The sequence below is a fragment of the Trachinotus anak genome, unplaced genomic scaffold, assembly GCF_046630095.1.
Source record: "Trachinotus anak isolate AG129_WGS33_773 ecotype Australia unplaced genomic scaffold, CSIRO_AGI_Tana_v1 ptg000005l, whole genome shotgun sequence".
NCBI classification, from domain to species: Eukaryota; Metazoa; Chordata; class Actinopteri; order Carangiformes; family Carangidae; genus Trachinotus; species Trachinotus anak.
This window is the reverse complement of record NW_027273856.1, coordinates 16,030,055-16,050,369: the sequence shown is the minus strand read 5'-3', so window position 1 is coordinate 16,050,369 and position 20,315 is coordinate 16,030,055. Positions and strand designations below refer to the sequence as shown.

Below are 20,315 nucleotides of genomic sequence, written 5' to 3'. Positions count from 1 at the left end.
AGTTGTAACTCAAACCAACTGAGAGACTAGATAATCATTGTCTTGTTTTTGTCTTGTTTCAAAATTATGTGTATAAGTGTTTGTGAATACAGGCCCTGGAGTCTACGTCCATTTCTATATACAGTCTATGCTCCCACAGCCTGTATACCTCCAACTGCCAGCTGCTTTTGTCTGCGAGTTTCATCACAAGGTTGGATGGAGATTGGATGAGACCTTCATCTGGCATTTTATCAAGGCTCTGTTGTGAATTTCAAATTTAAGTAGTGCTCTCTCACGGTTCACAGAACTGTTAAAAAAATGCATAAGATCAGAGCTGACCCAAGACTGAACCTCTGAAAGGCTCCATCAAAGGTGTTAATGCAGGCTGGAGTGAGTAAAGCGTGCAAAAGGGACAGTGATGCTGGATGCAGCCAAATGGTTCCATCCATGATGGATCAGGGCTGCTGTGAATTCACGGGGGAAAGTAAGACTTCTGTCAGCTGCTCCGAGTTAATAGCACCTCTAGAAGGAAACATTGAATCATAAAGGCACAGACAATATGATGTAAGAGAGGGAGGTAAGCTAGGAATGGAATCAATCTTTTTTTTAAACACAAGCTGCCATCAGACACAAAGCAGGTTACAGGTTTCACTTGCAGCATAATCACTGCAATTTCAGGGGTGTCAATTTTATGTCATTGCACACTGGAGGATGGGAGAGGGCGGTTGCATGGAAACTTCATGGAAAAATCTGAACCCAAATAGTCACTCTGTGTTTCTGTAGTTATTACACAACAACAGCAGTAACAACCCCTACAAAACGGTCAGAGGCTTCCAGGAACTTTTTTTTATAGCAGTATCCTCAGCTGAAAGAGAGTCATGTCGTAAATAAAACAATTACCAATAAATATTCGCTACACTGCAGAGGACAGAGCAGCTAATTAATTTGTCCTGGAAGTTGGTCCCTGTGCATTTGGCTATTATGTTAATCCAGGGCTAATGTTTACTTTTGGATGGTCTGAGGGACCTTCTTCTTTAATCAGTCCAGCCGTCTACACAGGCTAACATCTCGCATTTTAGTTGTGACTCAAAGCATATTTATAAGCCTCAAGTCTTTCTTCCATTTTAAGCACTTAGCGACTGTGATTGTGTAACGGGCTGCCAGACCTCTGTGTGCAGCCCTGCAACTGCATCTGAATACATTCTGTGTCAACAAATGAAGGACTGAAGCTGCTGCTCCTGCTCTGCTAACATGCTGCTTATGCTACACCTCCTGTTTACACAGTAGCCGGGGTTTCCATTGCAGTTTTGTGCAATTTTTATTTTTACAAAAGTTGACAAAACACAATTGCGAATGGTCTGTTTAATTATGTTATCAGAATAAAGCTGACAATATCAATTCCAATTAAATGTGACAATGGATCTCCAGCAGTCTGCCTCTCAGTTGGAACTGGCTCCCTGAGGCATGAATGTGAAAAAAGTGTTTGTATTTCATTGTTGGAAAATATTGCTCTGTTGAATAGTCAAAAAAACCACCTCAGGCAAGTGTGTACATTTTTTTTTAAATTCATGAGAAGTTTTGCAGTTTCAAATTGCACACCCTGGACAGGTCCCCCGTCTATCACAGAGCTGATAGATAAAGACAAACAACCATTTATACTCACGGGCAAATCAGACCCTGTTCAGACCTGGTATTAACATGTGTGGTCAGCTCTGAGTACGTCTGTTCACATCTGCTCTAGTATGTCTCCACATGCGTCTCCAGTGACCACACGTGATCTCTCTTCTCTGCTTCATATACAAATAAACAGTCATGCGTTGTTGTTTTAGCCTGACAGACGTCCATTGTCAATGTGCTTCTGTGTATGTGTGTTTGAGTTACAGAGAGTGAGCGAGAGAGAGCGAGTGGTTATGAGGGGTTGAGCGAATCAATGCCCTGTGCACAGCTCTACTGTGAAATAAGGGTTTATCCATTAGAAATAGCAAAATATTTTCAGCTCATTATGAAAGTGTGATGAGACTCATTATCCCGTGGCAGAGGACGTCAGTGGAGTAGGCGGTCCTTCACTGTGACCAGGACACATTTGTGTTCACACTGTGAAAAGAACATGGCCACATGTGACCCAGACCTCCTCTGAATTTGGTCTGAGTGATCGGATCTCAAATGCATCCTGAATGTGTCCTGAGTCACTAATTAGCCTAATCTGCATGTCCCAGAACCCAGACCATGCAAACTCCACAGAGAAAGACCTCAGCAGGCCGGCTAGTTTGAACCCAGAACCTTCTTGCTATGAGGCGACAGTGCTAACCACACCACCATGCCACCATGTACTGAGAAAATGACACTTTGAAATTGCTGTTGAGGGATAGTCAAGGCACCTAATGTTTGTTGCTTTAACAGGCTGGAGGCGAAGATGTTGCCCTGTGTGCAGTTCCAAGAGGCTGCACTCTCAGACACTCCCTCTTTTTTTCCTCAACAGAGCGTACCACTGAAGCAAAGCACCATCTTCAACTGCTGCCCTATGATCAAAACCACCTGCAAGAGCAGCACAAAAATACGAAGTGTGGTGGTGATGTCCGCCCCAGATCCATAAATCACTGATAGATGCCACTGTTATCTTTGTAAATATCAGATAAGACTTGATGCTTCTAGACAGACTAAAACCAGAGATGGAGCTCAAAAACATGTGTCTGCAAACATCAATAAATTGAACATGAGATGGTGAGATGATGGTTGATATCAACATATGTTAACTTCCACTTAAAATACATTATTAACCACACTGTCTTCCTCTAGATGCAGACTAATTGGCTCGATGATCTGTCAGGCACTAATAGAGTCATTAAAATTCAATTGACATACCACCATCAAGTCATTTGTGGTTAACTTTTACTCACTGAAGCTGATGAAAGGCTATGAACTGGAACATTTATTAAATTGAATCTGAAGAGATCTGTCCTTCTCTGACCTCTTGCAAACAGCACTGGTATGCATCAAATCTTCCATCAGAATATGAAATCTTATCTTTGTGAAACAGTACAGTGTCGTGTAAATGGATGTAGAATTACTATCACACCCTGTTTACTATATAGACCACTATCATAACTGTCTGCTAGTACGCTGGCTCTGAGTGATGATGCAAAAATAAATCCAAAATTGCAATTTAGAGCTGACTATGAAGTCTCTATGATTATACAGAAAACACAACCAAACACAGAGACGTGCTGCAAACAGAAAACAACACAATATAGGAAACGCATCCTTGAGATTTCTAAGTTACACTGTGTAGAACTCTCAGGGTCACCATTGTTAGACAGACTGTATATTTGAACTTCAGACAGAGCCAAGTGAACTGTTTCCCCCTGCTACCAGTCTTTATGCTAAGCTAGGCTAATCTTCTTCCAGCTCCAGAGACATAGATATTGAATGGAGGGAGGGGCGGTTTCAATCTCCCTGTCTAACTAAACTAGCAAAACTAGCATTTCCCAGTATGTTGAACTGTTCCTTTGCAACAGAACCACAAACATTTAGACACAGGACAAAAACGAGGGGTATTGTATTACAGGGTAACTGGAATGGAATTTTCATTTGTTTTGATGAGGAACTGCTAAAATAGAAAAAGCTCAAAACATCTCTTGTTTAAATCTGTATGTTACCATGGTTTCCTAACAGCTCGGATGGTTTTATTAGTTGTTTAAAGAGGGACGTAGCCTAAGTGACGTCACCCATGGGTCCCTGAATAGATGTTTTGAAGCTGAGAGTGGGCTGCTAGGCCCTCGCCAACTTTGCAGTGCCTCGCTCTGCCTAACTAATCCAAATGGGCAAAGAGGTGGGGCGTGTGTGGAGCTGAGACTTCAGTGAAGTTTGTGGCAAACATACGCTCACCTACCTCTCATCCAAAGTGGCACACACTCAATTATGCAGAACTTTAAGCCTTAATAAAATTAAAAATAAAACGGGTGAGTTATATAAAACTTCCCCCTCCGTACAGTTGTCATGAAGGAGGAAATTAGTTAGAGACCTCTGCTTCTTCACATAGACGGTGGCAACCCCAAGCTGCAGCTTGTTTAGCTCTGAGAGAACCAAGGTTACAAAGAAACCAGAATTTCTCCATTGTATCGTGACTGTCTCCACATTCCAGATAACTACTTTTTAAAAAAAAAAAAAAAGCTGTGTCAAGCTCTGTGTATGCTTGTGTTGTGAATATTTGCAGCACGTTTCTGTATTTGCTTGTCGTGAGTATTTGCAGTGTGTTTCTGTATTTAGTTGTGTTGTGTTTGCAGCACTTATGATGTCAGATTGATGAAGATGTTTTCTGAATTTTAGTGTGTTTTGTCTATTTTCATGTGTTTTCTTAAGTTGCAGTGTGCTGAGCTCTCAGGGCGACAGTAATGTCTAATATGTATGATTATATATCCAGAGGATGTGTATATGGCCACATCACTCTTGATCTAGGGACATATATGTCATATATTATATTCCTGTATAAAAAGATGAGTCACACATTTTACGACAGCGCAAGTTTAAATGGGGCAGTTCAAAAATTCAACTGGGAATAACATCTGACAGAACATCTCAGTGACACAGTAAGTAAATACTCCAGCACACAGTATCAAGCATTTCAAATTCATGACCCCAGTTGCGCTGAACAGCTAAACAAGATGGGCTTTTGTTTATCCTAGAGACCGTGACCGAAGCTGAGATCACAGGATAAGTCAATTTTGCCTTCCTTGATGTAGCAGTTGATCCAGTTTTAGAACAAAGGACAGTGTCCCAGTTTAATAAATGATGAGACAAACAGTCGAGGCAGCGTCACATCCACAAACAGCTTCTTGGCAGGAAAAACGTCTTTGTCAGGTCAAGGGTCAGTCACCTCAATCATTCCTTTCATCGACTTTTCCGGCCTTGACCTAAATTATGTTTTTTTTTCTCAGCAACCGGTGCAGTGCTCACGTAATACTGAGTGTTATGTGAGCATTTTACTATACGCTGCATTCCCACATAATCACCACGTTACTGTTGCGGCTTTATACAAAGGCACACTCCCTAAAATGGAAATTACATCACCTTGGAGCGAGTTACAGCACAATGGACACTTCATCAATTTGTTCTGTAAAACGTTAACTCTGTGCAGGGCGACAGGGGAGGAGTTCCCAGTGTGCATTAGGTGAGATTTGCAAGTCCATCACATACTGAGAGTTGACAGCACTGGTGGTCACAGAGTTCACAGAGAAATATACAGTTATGGATGTCAGAAAAAATTGCAGCCGACTGTGAACAGGACAAGAATAAGGTATTGACCTGGAGTACAACTGTATCATATTTAACTGAGAACAACTATAGGCAGTAAAACACACTTCTGATTTAGCCCCTTGTCTCTTTCTGATGTATCGGTGAAAATGCTTGCGCTGCTGAGAAAATACCTGGCTCTTCAGCTGATAAATGTTCCAATATGCTCGGCAGATAGTGTACAGAGCTTTTTCAATCAACAATCAGAGGAGCGTGTCAGAGTGCAGTGAAAGCTGAAAGTAATGCAGAGCCTTATAGTCTTCACTACAACCACTATTGAATTATGTCTTGCCTTGATGCCAGAGGCTGGTTCATATGTAGGTGCTGTCCATGTTGCAGCATTTCTTCCCTGCACAACTGTATGGTATCAGTTCAGATGAATAACATATCACCTGGAGCAATATTTATAATAAGATAATTGTAGCCTATAACTTGCAGATGCTGATTTCCGATGTGCTGTCTACAAACAAACACTGTATTTCTCAAGGATGAAAAAAAAAAAACAAAACACAAGAAAGAAGCTGAACATGTTTTTCACTTTTTGTTTGTCTTCATGGCGTGCACTTGTAAATATGACTCTCAATCTGTTTTCTCTGACGTACATGATCTTACAGCAGCAGAATTTCCTCCCTTCCTTTTGCAATTATTTCATCCATACTTATATATTTTAATAGTAAAAATACATTAGATAGTTGTGAATTATAGGCCTATGTGTTAATTGGAGATATGAAAGATGAATGAAATAAAGGTTCGTGCTCTATATGATTTTGCAGAATATCACTGAAATACTATAAAGTATTTCTCTATAACATTAAATATTCATGACTAAATAAACAACAATCAAAGCTCAATTTTGGGAGAATAAAAATATATTATCTGCATTAAGAGCAAGGGTGGAAAGTTCCAAAGTAAATTTACTTGAGTTCTGTACTTAAGGACATTTTTCAAGTATCTGTACTTTACTTGAGTATTATTATTATTATCATTATTATGTTTTGTTTTTTTTTCCTTTTGAAGCTTATGACTTTTACTTCACTACACTTAATGACAAATATTGTACTTTTGACTCCTCTCCATCACTACAGCACTCATTACTTTGACACAGCTTTTAGTCGGCAAAATTAATTTTCTTTTCTTCTCTAAAGTGTGAAAGTCCATAGACTGTGTTCATCACAGGAGAAAAACCTTTCACAGTCGACTCCTATGCTGTCAGTTGTGTTTGAACAGCACAGTGTGACCTTGGCAGTGTCTTAAGTAAGTTTTAGATATAAAGGAAGCATCCCTTCATTTGAAATATTTGCTGTGTTTACAATGACCAAACTATGTCATCAAGTTTGCCGCCCAACTTAAGAAAACATGTCAAGGTTTGTTTAATTTCAGGTGAACTTTGGCTATTCTGTTGATTTTGTATCATATTCTACAAGATGTTTATTTAACAGGTTCTACAGTCAGTGAGTGGGTAGTTTCAGAGTCAGTAGTTTGTGTAAAAAGCAAGTACTCCAGTACTTTAACTTGAGTAAAATTTTGACTGAATAACTTTCAGAGGCAAGCAAACAGACAACTGTCACTATATTTTGATTATGTAAGTGGTATAATGTTGCCAAATCCGAGTGGTGTTGAAAGTTGTTCATTGTACAGTGTGATTGAGAACATGTTTCGTCTGGGCCTTAGAATCAACATTAGGGAAAAAGAAATGGTAAAGATGGGTTTAAAAATAACCCTTTACACAACAACATCTGGTTTTTCCTTCATAGCTACTATATAAAGACATGAAAATCCCCTTGATGATATGATCTCAAAATGTGAATCTTCCTTTCCAGAACAAAGCATATGAACATCAAAATGTATGGGAATAATTCCTTTCTTATCTTTAAATGTTTTTATTTTCCTGATGAAGTCACTCAGTAAACCTCAGCATTGTCTTCTCCCTGGGATTCAATCAGTGTCTGTCAGCAGAGAGCAGCAGCTCTGTGCACACAGCTGATAGTCAAGTCACACACATACACAGATACAGACACAACAGGAAATAAAACAAATTCCCTCCAAAGTAAAGGTTTGGATTTTTCTTTTATAAATAAATAACTATAATTGTCTGCATTTGACATTTGTACTTACTTGTGTATCATACGCCTACACATAGAACAAACAGTGTTTTATAACTTGCAACATTTTTGTTGCATTACATCACACTTACATACAACATCCATTCAATAAGTGCGAGGACCAGGTAAAGAAGTGCAGTGAAAGTGCATAATAAGTGCTAGTTAGGCATGTTAGGGTGTTGTAGTTGTTGATTAGATGAGTAGACAAAGTAACTAAGTACATTTACTGTACTTTAGCTATTCCATTTTATGCTACTTTATATACTTTATATATATCCCTCACACATTGTGGAGGCTGTTTACCTTTAATTCCACGACATTCATCTGAGAACTGCAGTTACTAGTGATTTCATGCATTTAGATAAATAAAATAGAATATTATAAACTAATAAACTATAACGTGATATTAAATATTAAGGTGCTGAGTACCATATAAACTAACTCCATGTTTACCAGCTGCATCATTAAAGTACAAGTACAAATTAACACATCCGTAGCTATAGTCAGATTCATCTGCATAATTAGTTTATTTCCTTTGGTGCTTTGAGTTCATTCTTATGCTAATACTTATGTACTTTTACTGAATCACATAGCAGATTGTTTCTACACTGTGACTTTGCTATGAGTATTTCTCCCACTACTGATAATCATGGCCTTATGTTGACCAAGGTAGGATGCAACTGGGCAAGATGGGTAACTGTCCCAGGGCTCTGATTTGTGTTCAGTTAAAGAACCACACACCAAATCCTGGGCCTGGTGTCATTAGAGCACAGGAAACCTGTTCCCAAGGTCAGCAGGTCATTTTTTATCTTTGGGCTCAATGGGGGGATAAATTAGCCCCGCCATTAACTAGTGGGGATTTCTTGAAATATTGATAGGAGGCGGCCTAATGGATATCTTATTAAACTTGCTTTATTTAGTGCTCTCTGTCCCATAATGATCCTGAAACATGAATTTTCAAAAACAAAAGAAACAAAAATCACTGGTGCTGACTGTGGACCTACACACAAAGGCTTCCTTTTCTTTGAGGATGCCCTTTTCATTCACTGTGAAAAGCTTTCATAAGACACTCTGGGTTCTGCAGTGAACAGCTGAGTCCCAATGAGGATCAGCTGAAACGCAACAAGAGAGGGTTTTATTGTTGAAAGGTTTGACCGGAAGTTGCGGTTCTTTCCACTTGACGGAGCCCGTTGACTAACAGGCTACAACAAAAATGAATGATCCGTGAACCCGGGCCGTCAGACCTGATGCTGCTGCCCGCATGTGACGGGCGGCTCGGGGCGTCTCTGCGGCTCAGAGGTGAAGCTGATCCACAGGAATATTCTTCAGACGGTGACTGTGCAGAGACTCTTTCCTCCTCCTCACACTGGAACAGTTCATTTGCGGCGGTTAAACTCGTGCTTGTGATGAGCGGTGACCGATGATCGAAAGGTGAGCGACGATCCAAACCTTTAGTTTCATTCTGTGGCGTCTTCCCACAGTGGGTTTTTCCTGCACGACATGAGTATGAGCGACTGTAATCATGGAACTTAATGTTTCATCAGGATGATCGCCCCGCTAAAACTGAATGAAACTGTTGTAGGTTCATCAAAAGTAAGGACTTTACTCTCATCCCGAAAATCTTAAAATAAAAAAAAGTAAATAAAAAGATTTTTTTTTATGCGAATATGAGCACGGAGTTCTCCTTTAACGCAAACATTAGGGTGAAATTTCCCATGTTTTCTTATAATGTGCGCCCTTTTTTTTTTGCTGTTTCCTTTTTTTTTAGAGTCTTAGCTAAAAAAAAAAAAATAAAAAAAAAAAAAAAAATAATAATAAGATAACACTGACCCCCCATTGTCCAGGCTCCAAAATCCAGATGACAAGAATAAAATAAAACTAAAAATTGAATTAAATTAAATTACTGCCAGCACCTTCATTTCAGCACATGTTTTGGAGAAAATAATTCAGTTATATTTTGATGCACAGGTAACAAAGTGTAATTCTATCCTGATGTTGGTTTTCCTCCCTTATTATCTGGGATTCTGCAGAGCTCACAGCTGTATGTGTACAATAATGTTAACAACTACACATTTAAAAGAACAAACATCCCTTTAAATATCATTTATAGTTTAAATACAATATTTTTTATCTGACTATGTTAAATCCCATATGTAAGTAGTCTATTGAGGAGGTGACCATTCCCTTTGCTATAAAGTGGTTTACAAAATAAAATACAGAAATGACCTTAAAGCGCTGATATGGCACCAAATATTGAAAGTCTGCATGTCATATGGCTTATGTATAAGGTGAAATATGTAATAGTTTGTTTGCCAAAAAGTAATTTACAGATAAAAAATGTACAGTACAATATGTTACATATGATGATGTTAGTGGTGGAAGGGTCTAACTCCCTGTTAAACCTTTTATAAATAAATTGTTGAAAAAGAAACCAAACTTGACTTATTTGACAGTTGAGGCAGTACTGCTGTGTGTAAAAAAGTACCATCAACACCAGTCACCATAGAATCTATGTAAACAGTTGTATTTAAATATGTTTTACAGCTGTGGTCTGTCAGAGGCCAAACAGAAGTCATTTGTCATCTTCTGCAGTAGTAAAACCAGGAAAGTTCATGTTGTATAAACCTTATGAAACAATGAAACAATTCTAAGGGTCCTGAAGCACATATAGATTTTTGATGACTAAAATTATATTTCAGTTTTAAATTATGTGAAACTTTATTTATTTAAATTCAGCAATAGAGGTGTAAATACATCATAACCTGATCTCAGTTTCAGTCCTAATTCAGAAATACATCTGAGATACTTTATAATCAATGACAAAGGTCTTTGGGATGTACTGATGACTTTAAAAGTGCTTGACTTGATCTGTATGATATGTTATAGTAGTGTGAGAAACAGGAAAATTGTCACTTTGAATCATATGAGAAAAGTTTAAGCTTATTTTCTTATAATAAATTTGTCAGTGCAGTGAGAATAATGTATTCAGATATTTTTCAGTTGAAATAATTTTGTTTAAAATGCCCTGGAGTTATGAAAAATGCAACTTTGTTTTAGAAAATACTCGAAACATGGGGATTTGCAGTGAAAATAGGTTTGGATGTTCGTACTGTGCTGTCAGATTTTTTTACATTTTAAAAGAAGGTGAAACTTTCAATCCTATGCAAATATGTACATGAAATTATCCTTAGAGTCACACATTTGGGCTTAATTGTGTCCCCTTTACTTTTGCTGTTTGGTTCAGATTTTGTCAGATAGGCTTGTGTTATTATTATTAGCTAAAAATTTTAAACGCTGTCTACCTTTTGTTCAGTTGCCTAAATCCAGATGAGAGAAGCTCCGTATATAATTTCAAAAGAAGTTGTTAAATGGTGGCCCCCATTGAACTACAAAGGTTCACTTACAAAGTAAAATGACTGGATATGAAGGACACTGAACAGTGGGTTATATTTTAAAAGCAGATACAGTATATTTTGTTTGAGAAATCACTGTTAGACAATATTTACTAAGAAGCGTTAAATAGACATACTCAAGTAAAGTACATGTACCTCCAAATCTTTACTTAGTGCAGTGAAAACTGATGTCGATGGCAGTAAATTTCATCATCATGCCTCCGGCGCTCCTCCTGACCTAGCCCCATCACTTAACCTCCTGGGGAGGATTTTCTGACAAGATGGAGCATGACACTGTGTCTAATTCTGACCTGCTTTGTGTCATATCTTGTTTAAAAAGAGAGTAAAGAGAGCAAAGCCTGAAAGTAGCTGAAAGTAATAAAAACCACCTTCACTGAGCTCGGGCTAGAGTTTCTATAGTTATATTGAATAGTTAGCTCTCCTCGAGAATGATTGAACAATTAAAAAGTCACTTTGGAAACATTATCAAGTGCTTCTCAGGGTTTCCTCCTGATAATCCAAGTGACGATCACTGAACTATGTATTAATTCAGCCTGAAGTACTCAGACTTACTGTAATTTTGTTTTATGGACTGTTGTCCATTGAACAAAATTAATTCCATTGAACTAACCCTAACCCTAACCCTAACCCCAACCCCCAAACCAAAAATAAAGTCAGTTAAACATTCTTAATTGGAGCTTTTGGATACTTCACTTTTTAATTTATTTAACTATTAAATAATACCGTCAGATGAAAGTATAAACCATTTGGATTAAATTAAAGTCTTTTCCACTCTGCCAAGAGAAAAGAAATCTGGCAGAGGAATACTGAATCCTTCTGAATCCACCTAGAAGTGGTCAAATTGAATTATATTGAGAGATGTAACAGGAAAAACAGCACCGCAGCACTGAATGTGTGTGGATCCCCAGAAGGGCTTTGACAGGAGTTACTTGTGTAACAGTCTGACTGAAAAACACAGATAAAAATGAGTCAAGGCTGTGCTGGAGAATGAGGATGATGATTGTCTATATTTTTGTTATTGACAACAAATCCCATGAATGGACAAAAGCCAACAATGCATTGGCCCTTCTTTCCACTCTTTCTGACTTCCCTGTCTGTGGCCCCGGGCCCAATGATTTCTACTAGAGTATACTATACTATACTGTATTTTTTTAAACAATTTCAGAAAGCTTATATCCTAAAGCTGGGAGCTGTAGATTTTGGATAAAGGCTATTAATTTAATTTCTCTGTCTTTCTCACACATGTGAGCTTCCAGCCGTGGTGTTAACAGTCTCCCGTGTTGTCTTCAACCTCAAAAATCAGCGATTTTGCGTCACCTTTCTTGTGTTTCGTCATCATATCTTATCACTGTTTTTTTGTTTGTTTTTGATATTCAGTCAATTTTCCAATACATACTTAACCTTCTCAATGCTGTTTGACCATACTAATGAAACTGCATGAAAGTATGATGAAATATCAAATAAATTTGTATTATTAATGACTAAAGTTTTAATTTTACAGTTGCAGGGCCATAATGTGGGAAAATAGTTTTGTTTACCTAATATTCAGCTATGTGATCATCACTACAGGAATAACAGATGAGGGAGCTTCTAGATGTAATCATGAATATATTCGGACTCCTCTTAATTTTTTTTCTTAATTTCTTTTTAATTATGACCATTCAGATGTGTTTCCTGTGTGTGCTGCTTTGCTCAGCTCAGCTCTCAGCACAAACATCCCAGACATTCCCAACATATTAAATATATGATATGTACTCTTTGATGTGGGGAGCATTTTGTATTCCAGGTCACATCTGTATATGCAGATACTGGAGAAACTGATCCCCCTTTAGATGTTTGATGCAGGGCTGAAGGCAGTGCTACGCGTGTGTGCGCCTGTGCTCCAAACTGTTAGATGTTGCCCCTGCATCAGGTGTCCATGTATCGACGTATTTTTTAAGACATGACTAACAGACATGTTGTAAACTATGTAAAAAACACTCTGCTTTGATTAATATTTCATTTACTCATGGTAATCTCACATAAAAAGTGAAAGGAAAGAAAACTGGAGCTGGAAGCACATCTACGCTTACTGCCTCATTCAGAAATTCTGGATCAGGCCTTGTGACCTGCTCATCTGCGCTGCCTACGCTGTGCTAGGTTGACTGGTGAAGGAGCAAAGAGCATCAAGATGGTTAGAGGAGGAAACTTCGGAGAGACTCAGCCACATGTTTAACCCTCAGTCACACCCAGACTCAGATGAGGAGTCTGTTGAGACTAGAACCAGTGACTAGCAGATGTATCAGAACAGTTAGCGTAGTTAGTATCTTTTATTTGTTCATGTTGTTTGTTTATTTTCTTGTAACCGGCAGTGGCTGACACAGTGTTAGTGGTTGCACAAATGCAAACTGGCAAGGTTTTGGGTTTATTTAGCCCCCAGACATCATTCACTGACATATGCATGATAAATAACTAAGTCACATAATAACCTCCTGTACTGTGATTTACAAGTGTTCCGTTGACACCTGCTTAGTTTAGTATAGTCAGCATGTGGTGCCTTTCAAGCCAAAAGCCATTGCTTTATGGGAAAGAGAGCACAAAATATACAATTTGCCTGCTTAATGTGATAATGAGGGACTTCTGGATAAAGAGGGGGCCATCTGAGACAGAGGGAAAGAAAAATATGATTAAAAAACATGACTTAAAAAAACACTTTATTTATACAGCCAATGCTAATCACTTAACTTAGACAAAAGAGCATGGATTGGCCTAGTTTGAAATGAGAGGGCTCCAGTGGGGAAGCACAATCATTGAATAATTGTCTGTCTGTGGATTAACTGTGATTGGACTTTAAAGTGAGGCCATGAATTGAACCGACATCAGCTGCACACAATTAAATGAACTGAAAGAAAAAAGTCAGTTGGTCTTGTGATCCCGGATGCACAGGATTTCACAGCTCATACTTTCAGCTCAATCTATACAGTCTTAATTCTATCAAGACAGACCTTGTTACTGTAGGTAATTTTTCTCCTTTCTCCATAAATACTGCCAGTACAGTATGGCTTTCTTAACAGGGCAAGGAATAAATATGGCTGTGATTTGTCTGGTAGTTCTGGGAATCAATATTATTAATCATAATTAAAGTATGAATCAGTATTTTTATATAAAGTGAAATTTGGGAAAAGTCTCTCATAATGATAAACAAACAGATAATTATCACCCAACTTTTCAGTTCCCCTCACCTCTGTGGAGCTCTATTGACCAATAGGTGACTGACTTTTCCTTTGTCATTCATTAGACAACTCAACAGTCTCACCATGAAGGACAGATTATCATGCATCATGCTTGGCTATTAGTTTATTGTCTTGCTTGTAATTCAGCTTACTGATGGTGTATGAGACAATATGTGATTCTTAAAGGTGCTATTTGTAAGTTTTTCTAGTGCTACATAGCAAAGGTATATAGCCTTTATTTATATCATTTTTTACTGGAGTTAGCTTGCCAGTTAGCTAGCCCTGGCCTGGTTGGCCCCTCTGGTCACTTTCCGATACAAAGTGACCTTACTGTCCAGTCTGTCCTGAAGATGTAGCGCTTCTCAGAGGGTGTATTATAACCTCTTGTTTGTAAATGCAACAAGAGCTGAAGCTCTCTGCAAGACTGGTAAGTAAACAGCTAGTAATGCTAATCTTTACTATGTAGCAATAGTGAAACTTACAAGTAGCTCCTTCAAATCTGCAATAACTGATTTTTGGCCACTTGGAGGCAAAGGAAACAACTGACATATTATTATTCAGTTGATTATTATCACATTTTGTGTTGACATGCTGAACTTGTTAGCAATTTATTGATTATACACATCCAGCAGAGAAAGACCTACTGCCTACAGACAAACAACCACACTCACTCGCTCACATGCCTACGGGCAATCTAGAGTCACCAATTAATTAACGTGCATGTCTTTGGACTGTGGGAGGAAGCTGGAGAACCCAGAGGGAACCCACACAGACACAGGGAGAACATGCAAACTCCAAACAGAAAGGCCCCAGTCCCAGGGTTGGAACCCAGAACCTACTTGCTGTGAGGCCACAGCCCTAACCACTGCACCACCATGTGTAATCAGTTGTTATTATAAAGATATTTATTAGGCTGTTAGGTAGGGCAATACAGGAACACCTGTTAGGTCCCCCCCCCCCCGAGACCTGGTTGACCAACCATGGCATGTTTACAAAAATAGCATGTTTCATGGATGCAAGGGGATGGGGGTCTCTGTTGTCATGGGTGCAAGCTGTGCAGCAAATCAGGGGATTTGAAGATTTCTCAGGCAAGGGACCTAGGAACCGATTTAAGTATTTGTGCGAATTCAATGATGTGACAAATGCAACAAAACACACATTGTATTTGAACATAACACTGAGCTCCTACATGTGTTCTGTTTATCCCCGAATATTTTTTGCTATGTCACTAACTACTAAAGAGTTCAATTGACTGTGGCAGTCTGATTATTGATGTCTCCTTTGTGACGTTACAGTTAGAAGATCTTAAAAGTACTGTGTGCAAACGTCATAAAATCTAGAGGGTTGAAATTGCATTGCAGTATAACTGAGAGTGATTCAAGTGACAATAAAGCCCACACCAAAGTTTTGTGGTAATGCAGGTGAGATTGTAACCTAAGTAAGAAAGTCAAGGAACATATCCTACATACATGTGGGATCTCTTATCCTGTTACCAGAAACCCCAATTTTTGTGCATAAGCTCTAAAATAATATTCCCAAAATAAAAGAGGCTATTGTTCTTCAGCCATTTTTATTATAGTCATAACAATTTGAAAAGTAAGTCTTTAAATTTTACAACTAAAAAGTCATGAACAGTCAAGAATGACTGTAACTGAAGTTACAAAGGCACAAATGTGGTAGAGATGTACTCTTTTTTTTTTTTTTTGTTTTTCTTGTTGTTTGTTTTTTTTGGCATAAAAAAGGAAGGTAAGGCCTTTAGTAAAATGTACCTTTTAAGTGCGTACCATGGGCCACGAGTCTGAATCAATTCTATTTCATACATTTTCTGTAATGTAAGCTCAGTTGCATGCATTTAAGAAGCAGTTTGGCTTAGGCTATATGCACTTATGTCTGTCTCGTTGTACTTCAGCACACTTACACAATATGACTCACATTTAAACTTCTTTCACTGCTTACAAAGGAAGTTTGCAATTTTCATCCCATTCCCATTTTTCTAACTCTACTTCAACTGCTTTTTCATACACATTCAAATCAGCGCCGCTGTTTAGCTTCATCTTGTGCAGAAACCAGCAATCACGCTGCAATTTCTCCAGAAATTGCATTTTCTGGTTTAAGTGTAATGTTTAGTGTCAACACAGGAAGAAGTCTGTTCTCTGTGGAGTGAAGAGAAAACGAAGGACGCGGAGGTCAGGCTGGTTGCACATGTGACTCACACCAGGGACTGGAGATTGCATCTGGTCTCAAACCAATGCGTAATCTTTGTTTTGTTTTTTTTATAATCATGACCTGAATCACTCTGACATTCACCATATATTAATCAAATTGTAGTTGGATGTGCAGATATTGTCATATTTTTAAAACAATTCCATTTGATGTAATTAGAGTTTTGCAGAATCAGTCATTATCTCATATGTCCAGTGATAGGGCTGCTTGGTGCACACAAAGTGGATTGTATGATTGTATGTATATATATATATATATATATATATATATATATATATATATATTTAAAAGGACTAGACCACACACCTCCTCTATTTCCATTAGGTTTTCCAAACGTATGACCTGAACAATTGATACTTTTCTCTCTGTGAACAGCTTTATGACACTGTTTCCTTAATTACAGTTTAGAAATGATCACTTCAGTGTACGCACAGTTAATGAATTAATCTTTAACACATATTCCTTAAACTGAGCTGACTATACTAAATCATTGTTGTCAGTGATCAGTGAGTAGCTTTAAGCAGTGAAGCTGCTGTCAGTAATTGGAAGTGCTGTCATTAGCTCAGCTGAGACTGCAAAAGCCACATTAAAAATCACAGTGTGAAAAACGATCATTATTTAATTTTTTGTTAATAGTATAAGCCTGAAAATCCATTATTAGTTGGGCTTTACGTAGAAACAGTTCTGCTATGAGCCTATTGTACTGAGCTGAACAGGTTGAATCAATAACAGGCTAAAGGCAGTGGAAATCGTCATAGCTACATACTGTAGTCAGTGACTACGAATCTGTCACCTGAAGTGAATGAAAGAATTTGAATCAGCAACATGAGCCCTAAATATGACCTCTATGCACTTCTCTAAGAGAGGACGCACATCGATTGCCATTGAAAGCCAAAATGCATCTCTCCATTACTTCTCACATGTTCTGGAGTCATGACTTTGTGTTAATCACGGATCACCTGTTTTTGTAAATTTTACGTTAGCAAAGAGAGCAACAATAGTCGAGCTTACTGACCGCCTGCTGAAGGGCCTGGAGAAGAAAACCATAATTTTGAATAATATAATAATGATAACCGTTTGTTGTTTCCCACTGCAGTACTGAGTGCTGTCAGGACTTTGGCTCACAGCTTGATTGCCTCTCACCCAGAGACTGCTCTCTGCCCGGAGGAGGTTATTTACACTTTTTCAAATCTATGCTGTCGTTGTTTGACTCTGAAGAAGATGCGGTATGCATTGATGCTTAAGTCGCACCCAGTCATTAAAGTGCCAAAGTGAATCGTGTGCTCCAGTATTGAACTGACTGTATCCTGTCCTACTCTGACACCATCAACCTCCATTAGTGGAGGAGCTGAAATGCAAGAGATTCCTTTTACCTATTTTCACCCTGGCGATCCCCCAGGGCATGGAGCGGGCCAGATGAAAGTTTATTTTAGGAAGCATGGCCTGTTGTGTCGATCATCACAGATGAAATATTTCATGTTCATCCACATTCAGTTAGTTAGTGGTTAAAGTCATGAATAAAAGGTGGGAGCCCAAGTGTTTAGCGTGCAAATCTTTAATCATGGGGTATCATGGGACATCATGTCATTAGCTCTGCCAGTTGAAATGGGCAGTCAGCTTGAGGTCCAAATACCCTCCCACACAACCTTTCCACATCAAAGAGCAATCTGTTTAAACGTACGGCTCCACACATCTAAAGGCTGTTCCCTGGTCTTTGTTGTCAGCAGCTCCACTGCATTTCCAGATAACTGTCGTACTATTATCTCATCATTAGTTCTATAATGCACAGGGACTTCAGCAATATTTCACCAGATAATTTGTTGTCATATATGTAGAGATAACACTGAGGATGTTTTCATGTCTCGGCTCCCGTCAGTTTATTACCACGGGGAGGAGCAGGGGTTGCTTTGAGATGACTTTGTGATTGGGAAGGACTTGCTTTGAAGCGAGGTCCCACGCAAAGGTCCGTTTGCCATAACAGTAACTTTGAAGCAGTGTGATCTTGACAGAATTGGATTTTTTCTTTTCTTGGTCAGAGTGCAGAAATATTAGAAGGTAGCCTATTGTGAGTCATGCAAAGGAAAATTGAAAATCTATATCTTTTTTGTGTCTTTGGTTGTTGGTTGCTTGGTTGTGTATATACGCCCGCAGGAGGTTTTGATGTGAGTCCATTACTACGCAGACTCTTAGATAAAAAAGAAAAGAAGTATTATAGAAGTGTATCATGGGGTAATACACTGAACAGTGCTGTTGGCAAGTCGGTTTTGTACCTTAAAACAAAACACATAACATTGAATTAAATGAGATACTTTTCACGTGTTTCCATCTGCAACAGTGGTTCATGGTTAAAATAAAAACTTCATCAAGGTTACAGGCCTGTTGTCATGGTTACAATAAGAAACATGCTGTTATTTACATGGATAGACAACAGGCAATGAACATCATTGACCTGTTAGTAGCAATACAATAAATACATACAGTGTACAACAACAAAACATAACTACAGGTGATAGGATACTTGCATGTACGTCGCCTTTTACAGCAGGACAGTCTCATCCCAGCTTATGTGCCTGCACCCTGCAGGTGATGACGAACTGCTGTACCTCCTTTCTTGAATGTGCATAAAACTTTCTGTACATCATTGGGAAGATGTCACCTTTAGCTACTGTTGCAGAAAGTCATATTTAACGATAATTACTTGGTTTAATTACCAGTGTAATGTTACTTTCTACTTTTCAGGTCACCTTTTATTTAAATCAAGAGGTTAACTGTTGTATCTGTAAAGCAGGTACTTTTAATGTCTTTATATCACTTGATGAGGTTAAAAAAACCTAAACCCTAGGGTATTCAATGCCATGTACTTAAATTCCAAAAGAGAATAGATTTCCAACAGCATCACGTTAACTCCACACAATTATTCGAACATTTAAGAATGGGAGGATGCTTTTTAATCTTCTGTCCGGAGTCCTGCACGGTGCCGATCCATACCAGTTCTACACATGCAAAACTCAGTGCTGCAACTGACTTTTTATCCAAAACTGTCTTTTAATAAATTCTGTAACTGACCTGGACTTTCAATATAAGCACCCTGACCTGACTTGATGTGAAATCCAAATCCAAGCTAATAAATTGCTCAGGGTGTTAAAGACCCCCATATTTCAAACGCTGGCTGAAGAGCTAGAACAATTTACATACATACATTTACATAAGATTAACTATGTCCTATAAAACTTGTCGATCCATTTTTTTCTAAAATCAGAATTTTTTTATTTAAAAATAAAAATGTATACATTTAGATAAATGAGCAATTTTAAAATAAATTATCACATTGATAAATTGTTTAAATTTTATGAATGAAACTGACATTTAGATTAGACATTTGTATTTCAAAATGCTTTTTATGTTTTTATTTCCCAATGACATTTTTGACAGTGGTATTGTCATCACCCTCTCACTTTTAAGGCGATTACATGTCCCCTGCCTCTTAAGAAAATATGTGCTACCACATGTAGCCACTTAGTACCTGTTAGCTAGAACAACAACAATGCTGAAGTAGTCCTGTATCAACTATCTGGAAGCTTCTGTAAAACAGACAAAGAACATAATTAACATCTTTTATTTACACACTTTAAAAATGCTGCAAATGCTACATACTGTATCTAACTGGCTAACTAGGTAGACTTGGTCGTGAGCTTGGTTTATTGTGTCCTAACACTCACTCTTCACTTTGATCAGTAGGCCTATTATAGCTTCACAATTTACTATGTTACAATGATATGATGAGTGATCACGGAAGCCACATTTTGAAGTTGCATAGCAGGAAAAACACAGGTGTCAAGTGTTTCAGTCAGACAGTGTGACAGTGAGTAACACAGGGAACCTGAAAATAAATCAGCTAATTCTTATTCAGCCATAATTCTTTTTATATTTTACGAAAAGCCGACGCCGGGTTCCTTTTTCTGGTTTTTTGAACCTGCACAAATCAGTGAAACCTCACTCAGTCACTCATCATCTCATCAGTCAGGGAAGCTGCAAAGTGTGCTGTTGGTTTCCCTTCTCTGCTGGAGTGACATAAAGGCAATCTCTCCTTGACACCT

General features: G+C 38.3%; 1 protein-coding gene across 2 annotated transcripts in view; it reads left to right on the top strand.

Annotated features, from left to right (window-relative positions):
- The first annotated feature begins 8,173 nt into the window (after positions 1-8,173).
- The window catches only part of opn5 (opsin 5), a 56,407-nt gene continuing 44,265 nt past the window's right edge, over positions 8,174-20,315 (top strand). For both annotated transcript variants that reach the window (XR_011691075.1, XM_071478548.1), the window contains exon 1: positions 8,174-8,801. The gene's annotated coding sequence lies outside the window, so the exon portion shown is untranslated. The remainder of the gene's footprint in view (positions 8,802-20,315) is intronic.